This window comes from Pristiophorus japonicus, chromosome 10 (genome assembly GCF_044704955.1).
Source record: "Pristiophorus japonicus isolate sPriJap1 chromosome 10, sPriJap1.hap1, whole genome shotgun sequence".
NCBI lineage: Eukaryota > Metazoa > Chordata > Chondrichthyes > Pristiophoridae > Pristiophorus > Pristiophorus japonicus.
Window position 1 is genome coordinate 193847813 of NC_091986.1, and position 16101 is coordinate 193863913.

Genomic DNA, 16101 nt, shown 5'->3' on the forward strand with positions numbered 1-16101 from the left:
AAAAAAATGGCGCAAATCACTGGGGAAAACTGAGTCCCTGGAGTGGGAATTGAACACCAAACCTCCTAACTCAACGAAGCCAAGATCAAAAGTATATGTTGCTCCTCTGAAGACAATGTTTTGATACCACTGGCTATAACATCCTGGGTAACAAACAATATGGAATCTTACATCCAAAGCAGTACAGCCTCTCTCGCACAGTCTACTGTGAAATGCAATGTTTAAAGTCACAGCTTTTTCACATTATCATGATGTGTTGCTAAAATAATTCATTGAACATTATCAAAATCAGACGACTGAACTGAAGCAATCTGCATTTGCTTTGTAACCAAGTGGTTGGAATTTCCAACTGTAATTATTGAGGTTTCAGATTGACATCTACGTTAGGTCAGATGTCTGACTGATTTTGCTGTAAATGGATCATTGTGCAAGACATTCGTCAGCAAAACAAAAAAAAGTCATTTTCAACAAAGTTCCCTTTGCCAAGCTTCAACAGTGTAGCAATTCATCAGTCTGGTGAGCAGTTTGTTTAACTTTTAATCCCATTTCCTACTTCAATCAACAGATCACCCAGCAATCAAAAGATCAGAAATCAGAGATAGCACTTTTTTACTCTATTCCTGAGAAAGTGTCTTCGCCTCTGAACTGTTACATAAAGAAATGTACTTCGATCTCACGGACGTTTATGCAAAACAAGCTTCCAGTCTCTGAAAAGAAAAAAGACTTGCATTTATATAGCGCCTTTCACAACCTCAAGATGTCCCAAAGTGCTTTACAGCCAATGAAGTACATTTGAAGTGTAGTCACTGTTGTAATGTGGGAAACGTGGCAGCCAATGTAGCAAGATTCCACTACCAGCAATGTGATAATGAACAGATAATCGTTTTTTTAGTGATGTCGATTGAGGGGTAAATATTGGCCAGGACACCGGGGAGAACTCCCCTGCTCTTCTTCGAAATAGTGCCACGGGATCTGAGAGAGCAGATGGGGCCTCGATTTAACGACCGTGCCAACACTCTCTCAGCACTGCACTGGAGTGTCAGAGTGTTTCTTGCCAAAAATTCGGGGATAGGCTACTATTGTGACAACAGTTGTTCTAGGCACTCTCATAAGCAGGGATTCTAAAGTAGTCTGAAGAGCCAGAAGATTACATTCGAATGGTTTGAAGTCATGATTCTGACGTCAAAGACAGGAGGTTTCCACTCAGTATGGCGGGCTTTTAAAACAGAAGCCTTTTGAGATGCTTGCAAGATATAACCACCGCTGCAGGAAGAATACCCTTGACTGGCTGAGCCAACTCTCTCAAGGGTCAGGTCATTGAATGGAGGTCGGGAACATGGTATTTCATTCAATCATTTTTTTCTTCTCTATCGAGCAACAGACCAACAAATAGAAGGGAATTTTAGAGTTGCTCGTGCTGTTTCAAACATTGTGATAATCAGCGAGTGACAAAAGGTTGCTACTAAATCTCCTCAAAGCAATTCTGGTGTCACAAAGTGAATAAAACTGTAAAACGATTAGGAAACGTATTTTATGCAGATCAATGGGAGTAGAGTAGCAAAATTAATAATCCTACCACCACAAATCTCAATGAAGAACCCATTTTCAACCCACATAAATGCAAGATGCTGGACCCCTTCAAGTGATTTTTTTTGGGTGTTCAGAGTATTTGCAATAAGGTGGACAAATTAACTGCGCAGATAGCAGTTAACGGGTATGATATAATTGTCATCACGGAGACATGGCTCCAGGGTGACCAAGGCTGGGAACTCAACATCCAGGGGTATTCAACATTTAGGAAGGATAAACAGAAAGGAAAAGGAGGCGGGGTGGCATTGCTGGTTCAAGAGGAAATTAATGCAATAGTAAGAAAGGACATTAGCTTGGATGATGTGGAATCGGTATGGGTGGAGCTGCGGAATACCAAAGGGCAGAAAACGCTAGTGGGAGTTGTGCACAGACCTCCAAACAGTAGTAGTAAGGTTGGGGACAGCATCAAACAAGAAATAAGGGATGCATGCAATAAAGGTACAGCAGTTATCATGGGTGACTTTAATCTACATATTGATTGGGCTAACCAAACTGGTAGCAATGCGATGGAGAGGATTTCCTGGATTGTATTAGGGATGGTTTTCTAGACCAATCTGTCGAGGAACCAACCAGGGAGCTGGCCATCCTAGACTGGGTGATGTGAGATGAGAACGAACTAATTAGCAATCTTGTTGTGTGAGACCCCTTGGGGAAGAGTGACCATAACATGGTAGAATTCTTTATTAGGATGGAAAGTGACACAGTTAATTCAGAAACTAGGGTCCTGAACTTAAGGAAAGGTAATTTTGATGGTTTGAGGTGTGAATTGGCTAGAGTAGACTGGCCAATGATACTTAAAGGGTTGTCGGTGGATAGGCAATGGCAAACATTTAAAGATCACATGGATGAACTTCAGCAATTATACATCCCTGTCTGGAGTAAAAATAAAACGGGGAAGGTGGCTCAACCGTGGCTGACAAGGGAAATTAAGAATAGTGTTAAATCTAAGGAAGAGGCATATAAATTGGCCAGAAAAAGCAGCAACCCTGAGGACTGGGAGAAATTTAGAATTCAGCAGAGGAGGACAAAGGGTTTAATTAAGAGGGGGAAAATAGAGTATGTGAAGAAGCTTGCAGGGAACATAAAAACTGACTGCAAAAGCTTCTATGGATATGTGAAGAGAAAAAGATTAGTGAAGACAAATGTAGGTCTCTTGCAGTCGGATTCAGGTGAATTTATAATGGGGAACAAAGAAATGGCAGACCAACTGAACAAATACTTTGGTTCTGTCTTCACGAAGGAAGACACAAATAACCTTTCCAAAGTACTAGGGGACCGAGGGTCTAGTGAGAAGGAGGAACTGAAGGATATCCTTATTCGGTGGGAAATTGTGTTAGGGAAATTGATGGGATTGAAGGCCGATAAATCCCCAGGGCCTGATATTCTGCATCCCAGAGTACTTAAGGAAGTGGCCCTAGAAATAGTGGATGCATTTGTGATCATTTTCCAACAGTCTTTCGACTCGGGATCAGTTCCTATGGACTGGAGGGTAGCTAATGTAACACCACTTTTTAAAAAAGGAGAGAGAGAGAAAGCGGGTAATTATAGACCGGTTAGCCTGACATCGGTGGCAGGGAAAATGTTGGAATCAATTATTAAGGATGAAATAGCAGCGCATTTGGAAAGCAGTGACAGGATTGGTCCAAGTCAGCATGGATTTATGAAGGGGAAATCATGCTTGACAAATCTTCTGGAATTTTTTGAGGATGTAACCAGTAGAGTGGACAAGGGAGAACCAGTGGATGTGATGTATTTGTACTTTCAAAAGGCTTTTGACAAGGTCTCACACAAAGATTGGTGTGCACAATCAAAGCACATGGTATTGGGGGTAATATACTGACGTGGATAGAGAACTGGTTGGCAGACAGGAAGCAGAGAGTCGGGATAAACGGGTCCTTTTCAGAATGGCAGGCAGTGACTAGTGGAGTGCCGCAGGGCTCAGTGTTGGGACCCCAGCTCTTTACAATATACATCAATGATTTGGATGACGGAATTGAGTGTAATATCTCCAAGTTTGCAGATGACACTAAACTGGGTGGCAGTGTGAGCTGTGAGGGGGACGCTAAGAGGCTGCAGGGTGACTTGGACAGGTTAGGTGAGTGGGCAAATGCATGGCAGATGCAGTATAATGTGGATAAATGTGAGGTTGTCACTTTGGGGGCAAAAACGCGAAGACAGAATAGTATCTGAATGGTGGCAGATTAGGAAAAGGGGAAGTGCAATGAGACCTGGGTGTCATGGTTCATCAGGCATTGAAAGTTGGCATACAGGTAAAGAAGGCAAATGGTATGTTGGCCTTCATAACTAGGGGATTTGAGTATAGTAGCAGGGAGGTCTTACTGCAGTTGTACAGGGCCTTGGTGAGGCCTCACCTGGAATATTGTGTTCAATTTTGCTCTCCTAATCTGAGGAAGGACGTTCTTGCTATTGAGGGAGTGCAGCGAAGGTTCATCAGACTGATTCCAGGGATGGCCGGACTTAAATATAAGGAGAGACTGGATCGACTGGGCCTTTATACATTAGAGTTTAGAAGGATGATAGGGGATCTCATAGAAACATACGAGAATCTGACGGGACGGGACAGGTTAAATGCGGGTAGATTGTTCCCCATGTTGGGCAAGTCCAGAACCAGGGGACACAGTCTTAGGATAAGGGGTAGGCCATTTAGGACTGAGATGAGGGGAAACTTCTTCACTCAGAGAGTTGATAACCTGTGGAATTCCCTGCCGCAGAGAGTTATTGATGCCAGTTCATTGGATATATTCAAGAGGGAGTTAGATATGGCCCTTACGGCTAAAGGGATCAAAGGGTATGGAGAAAAAGCAGGAAAGGGGTACTGAGGGAATGATCAGCCATGATCTTATCGAATGGTGGTTCAGGCTCGAAGGGCCAAATGGCCTACTCCTGCACCTACTTTCTATATTTCTATGTTTCTAAATATAATCTCCAGGTTTCCAGCTCAAACTGATTATAAGCACAGCAGCCCCAGCCTGACATGGCACTTACAAAAGAAGACATTACAGTTACTGATGTTATCGTACAGATGCATAAATCACTTTGTCAACCTCCTCCATGCATTATCTTAATGGAGACATTAACCTGTTTAAAATGTTAGTAATTTCTAGCCTATATATTAAAAGTTACACCAGTCAGATGATTAATTTGCTCAACTGCTTCCCATTCATCACTGCAAGTGCTACCCATTCCCAACTGCGTTATTTACTTGATCAGGAAACGTTTATGACAGATTTTCCTCGACCTTTTAGTACAATCAACATTTACACACACTGGAATCTTTTGTTTGGGAGAGTAACTTTGAAGCTTTAGCTGCTGCTACAAGCAAATGTACCAATTGGTCAGTGGGGATTGCTACAATGGGCGAATGGACCACGTTTACACGATGGGCCGAACTGCCTCCTTCTGTGTCGCAATTTTTCTATGATTTAGGAGAACAGGTAATCTAGGGTTGTGTGTGACAGGAAAATAAAGTCCAAATTCGAGACTTCAAATTCAGAATTTGCAGATGACAGCAAATTGGGGCGGTTAGTTAATTCTGAGGAAGACTTCGTAACCGATAAGCGAATAAGGTTATGGAGAGCGGGCAGGGAAGTGGACCAGAGTTCATGATCGTATTAAATGATGAAGCAGGCTCGAGGGGCCGCATGGTCTACTCCAGCACCTATTTCTTATGTTCTTATGACTGCGACAAAATACAAGAGATTAATAAATTTGCAGAATGAGCGTGTAAATGACAAATTAATTTCAATAGGTGTAATATATATTATATATAAACACATGTCTAACGGTGCATTTTGGGAGGAGGAATAATGAGGCCACATACGCCCAATGCTCCTGTTTAGCTGCGCAGCTGTCAGAAGCTCCTGCACAGGTCGCTTGCCGGTTTCCCAATGGAAAGACCGTCCATGCGTGAAAATTTGAAAGGCCCGTGGAGCCGCTTAAATGGGCCGCGCACTCAAAAAAAAATTAAAGGGAACATTGCAGACATCTTGGGTGCAACTGGAGTAGAGGAGCAAAGGGATCTTGGGGTATACAGTCACAAATCATTAAAAGTAACTTCACAAGTTAACAATGCCATTACAAAATGCAAACAAAGCACTGGGGTTAACGCAATAGTAAGGAAGGACATTAGCTTGGATGATGTGGAATCTGTATGGGTCGAGCTGCGGAATGCCAAAAGACAGAAAACGCTAATGGGAGTTGTGTTCAGACCACCAAACAGTAGTCGTAAGGTTGGGGACAGCATCAAACAAGAAATAAGGGATGCATGCAATAAAGGTACAGCAGTTATCATGGGTGACTTTAATCTACATATTGATTGGGCTAACCAAACTGGTAGCAATGCAGTGGAGGAGGATTTCCTGGACTGTATTAGCGATGGTTTTCTAGACCAATATGTCGAGTGTCGAGGAACCAATCAGGGAGCTGGCCAACCTAGACTGGGTGATGAGTAATGAGAAAGGACTAATTGGCAATCTTATTGTGCGAGACCCCGTGGGGAAGAGGGACCATAACATGGTAGAATTCATTATTAGGATGGAGAGTGACACAGTTAATTCAGAAACTAGGGTCCTGAACTTAAGGAAAGGTAACTTCGATGGTTTGAGGCGTGAATTGGCTAGAATAGACTGGCGAATTATACTTAAAGGGTTGACGGTGGATAGGCAATGTCAAACATTTAAAGATCAAATGGATGAACTTCAACAATTGTACATCCCTGTCTGGAGTAAAAATAAAACGGGGAAGGTGGCTCAACCGTGGCTAACAAGGGAAATTAAGGATAGTGTTAAATCCAAGGAAGACGCATATAAATTGTTCAGAAAAAGCAGCAAACCTGAGGACTGGGAGAAATTTAGAATTCAGCAGAGGAGGACAAAGGGTTTAATTAGGAGGGGAAAACTAGAGTATGAGATGAAGCTTGCTGGGAACATAAAAACTGACTGCAAAAGCTTGTATAGATATGTGAAGAGAAAAAGATTAGTGTAGACAAACTTAGGTCCCTTGTAGTCAGAATCAGGTGAATTTATAATGGGGAACAAAGAAATGGCAGACCAATTGAACAAATACTTTGGTTCTGTCTTCACGAAGGAAGACACAAATAACCTTCTGGAAATACTAGGGGACCGAGGGTCTAGCGAGAAGGAGGAACTGAAGGAAATACTTATTAGGCAAGAAATTGTGTTCAGGAAATTAATGGGATTGAAGGCCGATATATCCCCGGGGTCAGATAGTCTGCATCCCAGAGTACTTAAGGAAGTGGTCCTAGAAATAGTGGATGCATTGGTGATCATTTTTCAACAATCTATCGACTCTGGATCAGTTCCTTTGGACTGGAGGGTAGCTAATGTAACACCACTTTTTTAAAAAGGAGGGAGAGAGAAAATGAGGAATTATAGACCAGTTAGCCTGACATCAGTAGTGGGGAAAAGTTTGGAATCAATTATTAAAGATGAAATAGCAGCGCATTTGGAAAGCAGTGACAGGATCAATCGAAGTCAGCATGGATTTATGAAAGGGAAATCATGCTTGACAAATCTTCTAGAATTTTTTGAGGATGTAACTACTAGAGTGGACAAGAGAGAACCAGTGGATGTGGTGTATTTGGACGTTCATAAGGCTTTTGACAAGGTTCCACACAAGAGATTAGTGTGCAAAATTAAAGCACATCGTACTGGGGGTAAAGTACTGACGTGGATAGAGAACTGGTTGGCAAACAGGAAGCAGAGAGTTAGGATAAATAGGTCCTTTTCAGAATGGCAGGCAGTGACTAGTGGGGTGCCGCAGGGCTCAGTGCTGGGACCCCAGCTATTTTCAATATACATCAATGATTTAGATGAAGGAATTGAGTATAATATCTCCAAGTTTGCAGATGACGCTCTGCTTTGACCATCATTTTCCAGTCCTCTTTGGATTCAGGATGATGCTGGAGAACTGCTAATGTGGTAGCCTTGTTTAAGAAGGGAGAAAGGGATAGGCCGAGTAATTACTGGCCTGTCAACCTAACCTCAGTGGTGGGAAAATTATTGGAAAAAACCTGAAGGACAGGATCAATCTATATTTAGAAAGGCAAGGATTAATCGGGGACAGTCAGAGGTGATATTATTTAAACTTATAATGAGGGGGCTCGACAAGGTGGATGCAGATAAGATATTTTCACTCATAGGGGAAACTAGGGGAGATAGTCTTAGAATAAGGGGCTGCCCATTTAAAAGTGAAATGAGGAGAATTTCTTCTCTCAGAGGGTTGCAAATCTATGGAATTCTCTGCTGGGTCATTGAATATATTTAAGGTTGAGATAGACAGATTTTTGAGAGATAAGAGAATAAAGAGTTATGGGGAACGGGCAGGGAAGTGTAGCTGAGTCCATGATCAGATCAGCCATGATCTTATTGTATGGCAGAGCAGAGTCGAGGGGCCAAATGGCCTACTCCTGCTCCTATTTCTTCTGTTCTAACTGCGCACGTGCGATTGTCGGAAGTTACTGTCCAACTTACACTGTAACAATGGTGAGTACCGATAGTCTGACCAGTATTTTTACCGCAATATCCGGGCCTATATGTGCTCAGCAAAAACTAACGTTACAGTGTTTGCAGGTTCTCGAGCTGATCAACTGGATTGAACTTATAGTGCAGAAATTCCTCATTTTTCCAAAACAAAGTAGCTAGCAACTGAAAATCGCCGTTATCCTTTATATTTCAGAATGTCAGGAATTTCAATTGTTCATGGGAAATATCATGTGGATTATATGACTCAATGCGCAAAGTACTGATGTAGCACTGCCAAAGAACTGAGTGCTTGGAAATAAATTCTCTCCTGCCATATGGTGATCTCCTGATATCAGCCTGGTGGAAACCAGGAGAGGGGGAAAAAAAATATAAGTGCTACCCTCAAGTGGCTGATTCATAAATTGCACCGACAGAGGCCTGGGAACAAGTGATCTACCTGTCTGGAGAATGGTATCTAGCATTGGGGTGGAACAAGGAGGAGGGGACAGGAGCCCAATATTATTCAAAAAAGGCACAACAACAAGTTGTTGCATTTATATAGCACCTTTAACTCAGAAAAACATCCCAAGATGTTTTACTGAGTTATAATCAGACAAAACTGGATGCTGAGACATAGGAGGTGTCAGAAGGGGTAACCAACAGCTTGTTCGCGGAGATGGTTTTTAAGGAAAGTCTTAAAGGAGATGAGGTAGAGGCACAGAAAAAATTATGGAGAGAATTGAAGAGCGTGAAGCTACTGGAGGAAATTAAATATTCTGATTATGTTCTTCAGAGTAGGAGATGGAAATAGACTGGGCAGAAGGAATAAATGTTCCATTCCTCATCATGGTCATTTCTCATCAGCAAAACATTCACAAAAATAAAACCGACCACTATTATCTGCACAATATAAATTGGATAAAAGTCCAACATGTTCGGTCTATAGCTGAACATTCATTTGTGGCTTACAATAAACTCATTCAAGTTGCTAGTTATTAAGAATTCACACAGCTAATGAATATCTTCGTTAAAAAAAAACAAGGTTTTCAGTGAAAGATGTTTCTTCCATCAAAATTATGCATTCCTTCAGCAAAACGAGTTTGCCTTCTGCACAGCTAGAAGATACAAGGGGGTTGGACTGGCAGATGTTACAATATTCAATAATCAAAAAAGCACCAGACTATTTCTAGTCCAGATATGCAAATTTCTGACAACTGAAGTTTGTCTCTTGTGGATTTGGATATTGTCTGAACTCCACACTCCCCCAACTGTAATTCTGAGGAATGCGTCAGAGATCTTATCGCTGTTTCTCTGGTCAAATGATCCCTTTTGTGACTGATTAATCAGTAATTCTACTTTTTCCACGCTATAGAGGTATTGAAATGACTTGGCTTATCTCTGAATCTAAAAATCAATTAGGGCAGTGAGTGCAACTTCCAACGAGCATTTCCTGCTACATTGATCTCAGCTCCAACATCACCCTTCTGCTTCTTTACGTCAACTTAAGGAAAGGTAACTTCGATGGTATGAGGCGTGAATTGGCTAGAATAGACTGGTGAATGATACTTAAAGTGTTGACGGTGGATAGGCAATGGCAAACATTTGAAGATCACATGGATGAACTTCAGCAATTGTACATCCCTGTCTGGAGTAAAAATAAAACGGGGAAGATGGCTCAACCGTGGCTAACAAGGGAAATTAAGGATAGTGTTAAAGCCAAGGAAGAGGCATATAATTTGGCTAGAAAAAGCAACAAACCTGAGGACTGGGAGAAATTTAGAATTCAACAGAGGAAGACTGAGGGTTTAATTAAGAGGGGGGAAATAGAGTACGAGAGGAAGCTTGCAGGGAACATAAAAACTGACTGCAAAAGCTTCTATAAATATGTGAAGAGAAAAAGGTTAGTGAAGACAAACGTAGGACCCTTACAGTCGGATTCAGGTGAAGTTATAATGGGAAACAAAGAAATGGCAGACCAGTTGAACAAATACTTCGGTTCTGTCTTCACGAAGGAAGACACAAATAACCTTCTGATTGTTCTAGGGGACAGTAGGTCTAGTGAGAAGGAGGAACTGAAGAATATCCTTATTCGGCGTGAAATTGTGTTAGGGAAATTGATGGGATTGAAGGCCGATAAATCCCCGGGTCCTGATAGTCTGCATCCCAGAGTACTTAAGGAAGTGGCCCTAGAAATAGTGGATGCATTGGTGATCATTTTCTAACAGTCTATCGACTCTGGATCAGTCCCTATGGACTGGAGGGTAGCTAATGTAACACCACTTTTTTTTTTAAAAAGGAAGGAGAGAGAAAACGGGTAATTATAGACCGGTTAGTCTGACATCAGGGGCCCAAGTTTCAGGCCACGCCTAGAACGGCGCAGCCCCAACCTGGACACCCGTTTTTCGCACCACAAAGTGCGCCTAAAAAAAACTTACGTATTCTCCGGCTCCCTGCTGGTCCTCTGGAGTCGGGCGCGGCACAGCACGAGCTGTGGGGGGGCGGAGCCAGATCCCTGCACTGAAAACAGTGCCGGGACCTCTGCACATGCGCGCTACAGTGGGCGCGCATGTGCAGTAGCTCCAGGCACCCAAAACTGTGTGGGAGGGGCCCGAAGCACGCAGCCCCTAGCCCAGGCCGAATGGCCTCACTGGGGCTACGTGCATAAGGCTGCCTCCCATGCCCAGCTCCTGCTTCCTCCCGACCCGACTCGACTCCCGCTTCCCCACCCCCTCCCCCCCCATGCCTCCGGACCGGACCCGACCCCGACCCGACTCCCGCCACCCCGCCCCCGGACCGGACCCGATCCCCCCTCCCCGCCCCCCACCCGACCTGGCCTCCCTCTCCCTCCCTCCCCCCGGCACCTCCCGACCTGAACCGACCTCCCTCCCACCACCCCACCGACCCGCGCTCCCGACCCCCACCCGGACATGACCCGACCCAACCTGACCTCCCTCCCCCCGCCCCCGACACGAACCGACCCGACCCGCGCTCCCTCGCCTCCCCCCCCCCCCCGCCACCCGAACCAACCCGACCTCCCTCCTCCGCCCCCCGACCTGACCCGCGCTCCCTCCCACCCCCCACTACCCGAACCAACCCGACCTCCCTCCCCCCCCCTTGACCCGACCCGTGCTCCCTCCCCCCCCCTCCCCCCCGGACCGGACCCGACCCGACCCGCGCTCCCGACCCGCGCTCCCCCCGACTCGACTCAACGCCACCTACCTGTAAATCTGGTGATGGGGACGGGCGCTGCCCGAAGTCTTGGGCCCAGCCCGTTCAGCCTCCCTCCCCCTTCTCCTTTCTCCCCCACCCCCCTTTTCCTTTCCCTTCCCTTCTCCTTCCCCCTCCCCTTCTCCTTTCCCCCCCTCCCCCTCCCCTTCTCTTTCCCCTTCTCCTCTCCCCTTCTCCTCCTCCCCCCTTCCCCTTCTCCTCCCTCCCCCTCCCCTCCCCCTCCCCTCACTGTCAGAAACAGAGAATGAGAGACACACACAGACAGACAGAGAGATAGACACTGACAGAGACACACTGAGGGGGGCATCCCAGCACGCTGGAGGGCTCCCGGTGCTGCAGTCGGAAATAATTTCTTATTAATTTTGTTTGATTGATTCATTGGTTGATTTATTGATGTTTTTATCATTTATTATTGATGATGGCTCTTTATTTGTAAAACTTAAGTGTTTAATGTTTGTAAACTTCCCTTTAAACCCCCCCCGCCCCCCGCATTCCCTACGCCTGATTTGTAACCTACGCCTGATTTTCTAAAGTGTAGACATGGTTTTTTCGAGCATACAAAAATCTTCACTTACTCCATTCTAAGTTAGGTTGGAGTAAGTTTTCACTGCCTAAACTTTGAAAACAGGCGTAAATCGCCGGACACGCCCCCTTTTGAAAAAAAAATTCTGTTCCAAAGTGAAACTGTTCTAACTGACTAGAACTGGAGCAAACTAAATGCCGAGAATTTGAATTTCTAAGATACTCCGTTCTACACCAGTTGCTCCAAAAAATCGGGAGCAACTAAGGCCGAAACTTGGGCCCCAGTAGTGGGGAAAACGTTGGAATCAATCATTAAGGATGAAATAGCACATTTGGAAAGCAGTGACAAGTTCGGACCACGTCAGCATGGATTTATGAAAGGGAAATCATGCTTGACGAATCTTCTGGAATTTTTTGAGGATGTAACTAGCAGAGTGGACAAGGGAGAACCAATGGATGTGGTGTATTTGGACTTTCAAAAGGCTTTTGACAAGGTCCCGCACAACAGATTGGTGTGCAAAATCAAAGCACATGGTATTGGGGGTAATGTACTGACATGGATAGAGAACTGGTTGGCAGACAGGAAGCAGAGAGTCGGGATAAACGGATCCTTTTCAGAATGGCAGGCAGTGACTAGTGGAGTGCCGCAGGGCTCAGTGCTGGGACCCCAGCTCTTTACAATATACATTAACGATTTAGATGAAGGAATTGAGTGTAATATCTCCATGTTTGCGGATGACACTAAACTGGGTGGCAGTGTGAGCTGTGAGGAGGACGCTAAGAGACTGCAGGGTGACTTGGACAGGTTAAGTGAGTGGGCAAATGCATGGCAGATGCAGTATAATGTGAGGTTATCCATTTTGGGGGCAAAAACACAAAGGCAGAATATTATCTGGATGGCGGCAGATTAATAAAAGGGGAGGTGCAACGAGACCTAGGTGTCATGGTTCATGCAGGTACAGCAGGCGGTGAAGAAGGCAAATGGTATGTTGACATTCATAGCTAGGGGATTTGAGTATAGAAGCAGGGAGGTCTTACTGCAGTTGTACAGGGCCTTGGTGAGGCCCCACCTGGAATATTGTGTACAGTTTTGGTCTCCTAATCTGAGGAAGGACGTTCTTGCTATTGAGGGAGTGCAGCGAAGGTTCATCAGACTGATTCCAGGAATGGCTGGACTGTCATATGAGGAGAGACTGGATGAATTGGGCCTTTAGTCACTGGAGTTTAGAAGGATGAGAGGGGATCTCATAGAAATGTATGAGATTCTGATGGGACTGGACAGGTTAGATGCGAGAAAAATGTTCCCGATGTTGGGGAAGTCCAGAACCAGGGGACATAGTCTTAGGATAAGGGGTAGGCCATTTAGGACTGAGATGAGGAGAAACTACTTCACTCAGAGAGTTGTTAACCTGTGGAATTCCCTGCCGCAGAGAGTTGTTGATGCCAGATCATTGGATATATTCAAGAGGGAGTTAGTTATGGCCCTTACGGCTAAAGGGATCAAGGGGTATGGAGAGAAAGCAGGAAAGGGGTAGTGAGGGAATGATCAGCCATGATCTTATTGAACGGCTGTGCAGGCTCGAAGGGCCAAATGGCCTACTCCTGCACCTATTTTCTATGTTTCAATGTGACTCCATCAAGCTGATAGTCCACTGGAAATAATCAACCGCTGTACTCTGGGGTCGGATACAAGTTCTATCTACTTTCTAGGGGGATTGTTCTCAATGTATTAATCCCTGGTTTGTAATAGTGTTAATCGTACTATATGGATTTAGCACAGTCAACAATATGGGAATCATATTTTTATATGGCCTGTAGAAAGGGAGAAAAAGGTAAAGAATTTGTATTTATATAGCATCCTAGAAATTTACAGCACGGAAGGAGGCCATTTTGGCCCATCGTTTCCGTGCCGGCCAACAAAGAGCTACCCAGCCTGATCCCAATTTCCAGCTCTTGAGCCCTAGCCCTGTAGGTTACAGCACTTCAAGTGCATATGCAAGTACTTTTTAAATGTGGTGAGGGTTTCTGTCTCTACCATCCTTTCAGGCAGTGAGTTCCAGACCCCCCCACCACTCCCTGGGTGAATAAATTTCCTCTCAAATCCCCTCTAAACCGCCTGCTAAGGGAAACAGCTCTGTCCTATCCACTCTATCTAGGCCCCTAACGTCTTATTACTTTTTTCAGGATGTCTCAAAGCATTATTGTTATGTAAGCAAACATGGCAGTCAATTTACACGCATTAAGATCCACAAATAGCAAATTAATAAATGAATGACGCGATCAACTGGTTTGGGGGCAGGAAGGAATTTTGGCTCGGACACCAAGAGAACTCCCTAGTCAATTTATCAACACAGATTCAGTCAGATGCTGAATTGCTGGAAATACTCAGCGGGTCAGGCAGCATTTGTGGAGAGAGGAACAGTGTTAACGTTTAAGGTCGGTGACCTTTCATCAGAACAGGACATCCACCTGAAAGGTTAACTCTGTGACATGAGGTTGGATAGTTGTTTGTCGGCCGGCATGGACATGATGGGCCGAAATGGCCTCCTTCCGTGCCGTAAATTTCTATGATTCTATGATCACGTATTTAAAATTTATCAAAATGGAAATTAATTAATTATTTTAAGCTAATTTTTATTTCTTGAAAAATACATTTTCATGTTTTAAAGTGTCTAAAAATAAACTTACCTTATTTAATAGGATTTTAAATGTTTAAATTATTGAAAAAAATGTATTTTACAGACCTTTAAAAAGTCTTACGCTGATAAAAGCAACCCTTTATGCCTGCTTTTGTCAGTTGTAAGAATTTCAAGGTCATTTGTTGGGCAGAAGTTGGGCAAATAGCCCAACTTTTCACCCGCGCAGGCCCTTTACGTCTGGATGCGCGATCGGTCAAGAGAATTCTTGACAGATCGCAAGTTCCGAGTTTAGTCGCAAGCGCTTCGCATGCCTAAACTCGGAACTTGCAGGACCCCCTACGGGCGTGTTGCGCACCTTGTACGTACCCGTAGGGGCCTCGAGTTCAGGGCCTATGTCAACATTCAAGGCTAGATTGGATAGGTGGATGAAGGAATAGGCCAAAATACAAACAGAGTGGGAACATGTAATTGGGACTATTTGTTTGCATGGAGGCAACCAAACATAATTTCCAAGTGTTAATTCAGATTTTTATTTCTGTTTAATGGATTATGAGATAAATATTATCCCCTCTCCCAACTTCAGTGGGTAAATGTGCTCAAATGTTCCAGGTTCCCTCAGATGCACCTGTATTTTAACAGCCTGCACGCCAGGTTTATAAATATTTAAAGCACATCGTCGCAGTGCAGCAACTCCTTCTGAGTGAGGGGAGTGTGAACAATGGAACACACGGTATTGCTCGCACACACAAACCCGAAGTCATGGCAGCTTTGCTGAACCTTTCACAGAGAGACATCTGCAGTCAATCACTGGAGCGGCAATAAAAGCTTCCAAGAAAAGCATCAACTGTGATACGAACCCCACCCCCACTCCCCCCAAGTGCTACATGGGGTGTGAATGCTTTGGTTATTAAATGCAGCAACATTGGCACTGTGTTTGTGAAGAATTCCCCAGTTTGCTATTTCTTGGAAAGTCAGGAACATGTTCTGAGAGAATACATTTACGATTTTACTAGAGGAAAAAAAAATGAAAATTGGACATCACAAATGTATCCCGATGTTGCTGCACACAGTGATTAGAGAAACTCTTACCCTGCATTTAAGAGCTTTCACACATTGTTCTAGTGTGAGCAAAACATTTAGCTAATTTCTAAAGCAATTATAATATGATGATCAACAGACAGAATATCCTTCCTCTGTTACTCTGCACCGTTGTAAAATTCATTAGATATATATTTTTTTTTAAATGCAGGATTGCTACTTAAGTTTTCAAATGACAAAAATAAACTTGCCATTTTGCACTTTATCTCTTTTTTTAAAATCTACTGTGCAGATTGGATTGTTAAGAAAACCAGTCAATGTTTCTAAATTGCATACTATAAAGTATTCTATTCTGACAAGGTCTGACTGAGCAGGACTGTGGAATTAGGTGGCTAACGAGCAGTTCGCGACAGGCAGTGTAAAGGTAGGCGACTGGTGCATGAGCGGGAGGTCACTCTTCTGAAACAAGTGGGCGAATTTCAACCCCAAAAAACGGGTGGGTTATTGTCGGGTGGGAAGTTAAAGAGTTAAAAATCTGAATCCCGACCGCAACCCGCTCACTTTCGGTTTTAACGGAGGCG

General features: G+C 44.1%; 1 protein-coding gene across 1 annotated transcript in view; it reads right to left on the reverse strand.

The window, feature by feature from the left end:
* atp10a (ATPase phospholipid transporting 10A) overlaps positions 1–16101 on the reverse strand; it is a 235348-nt gene that overhangs the window by 59538 nt on the left and 159709 nt on the right. The gene's annotated exons all lie outside the window — the stretch shown is intronic.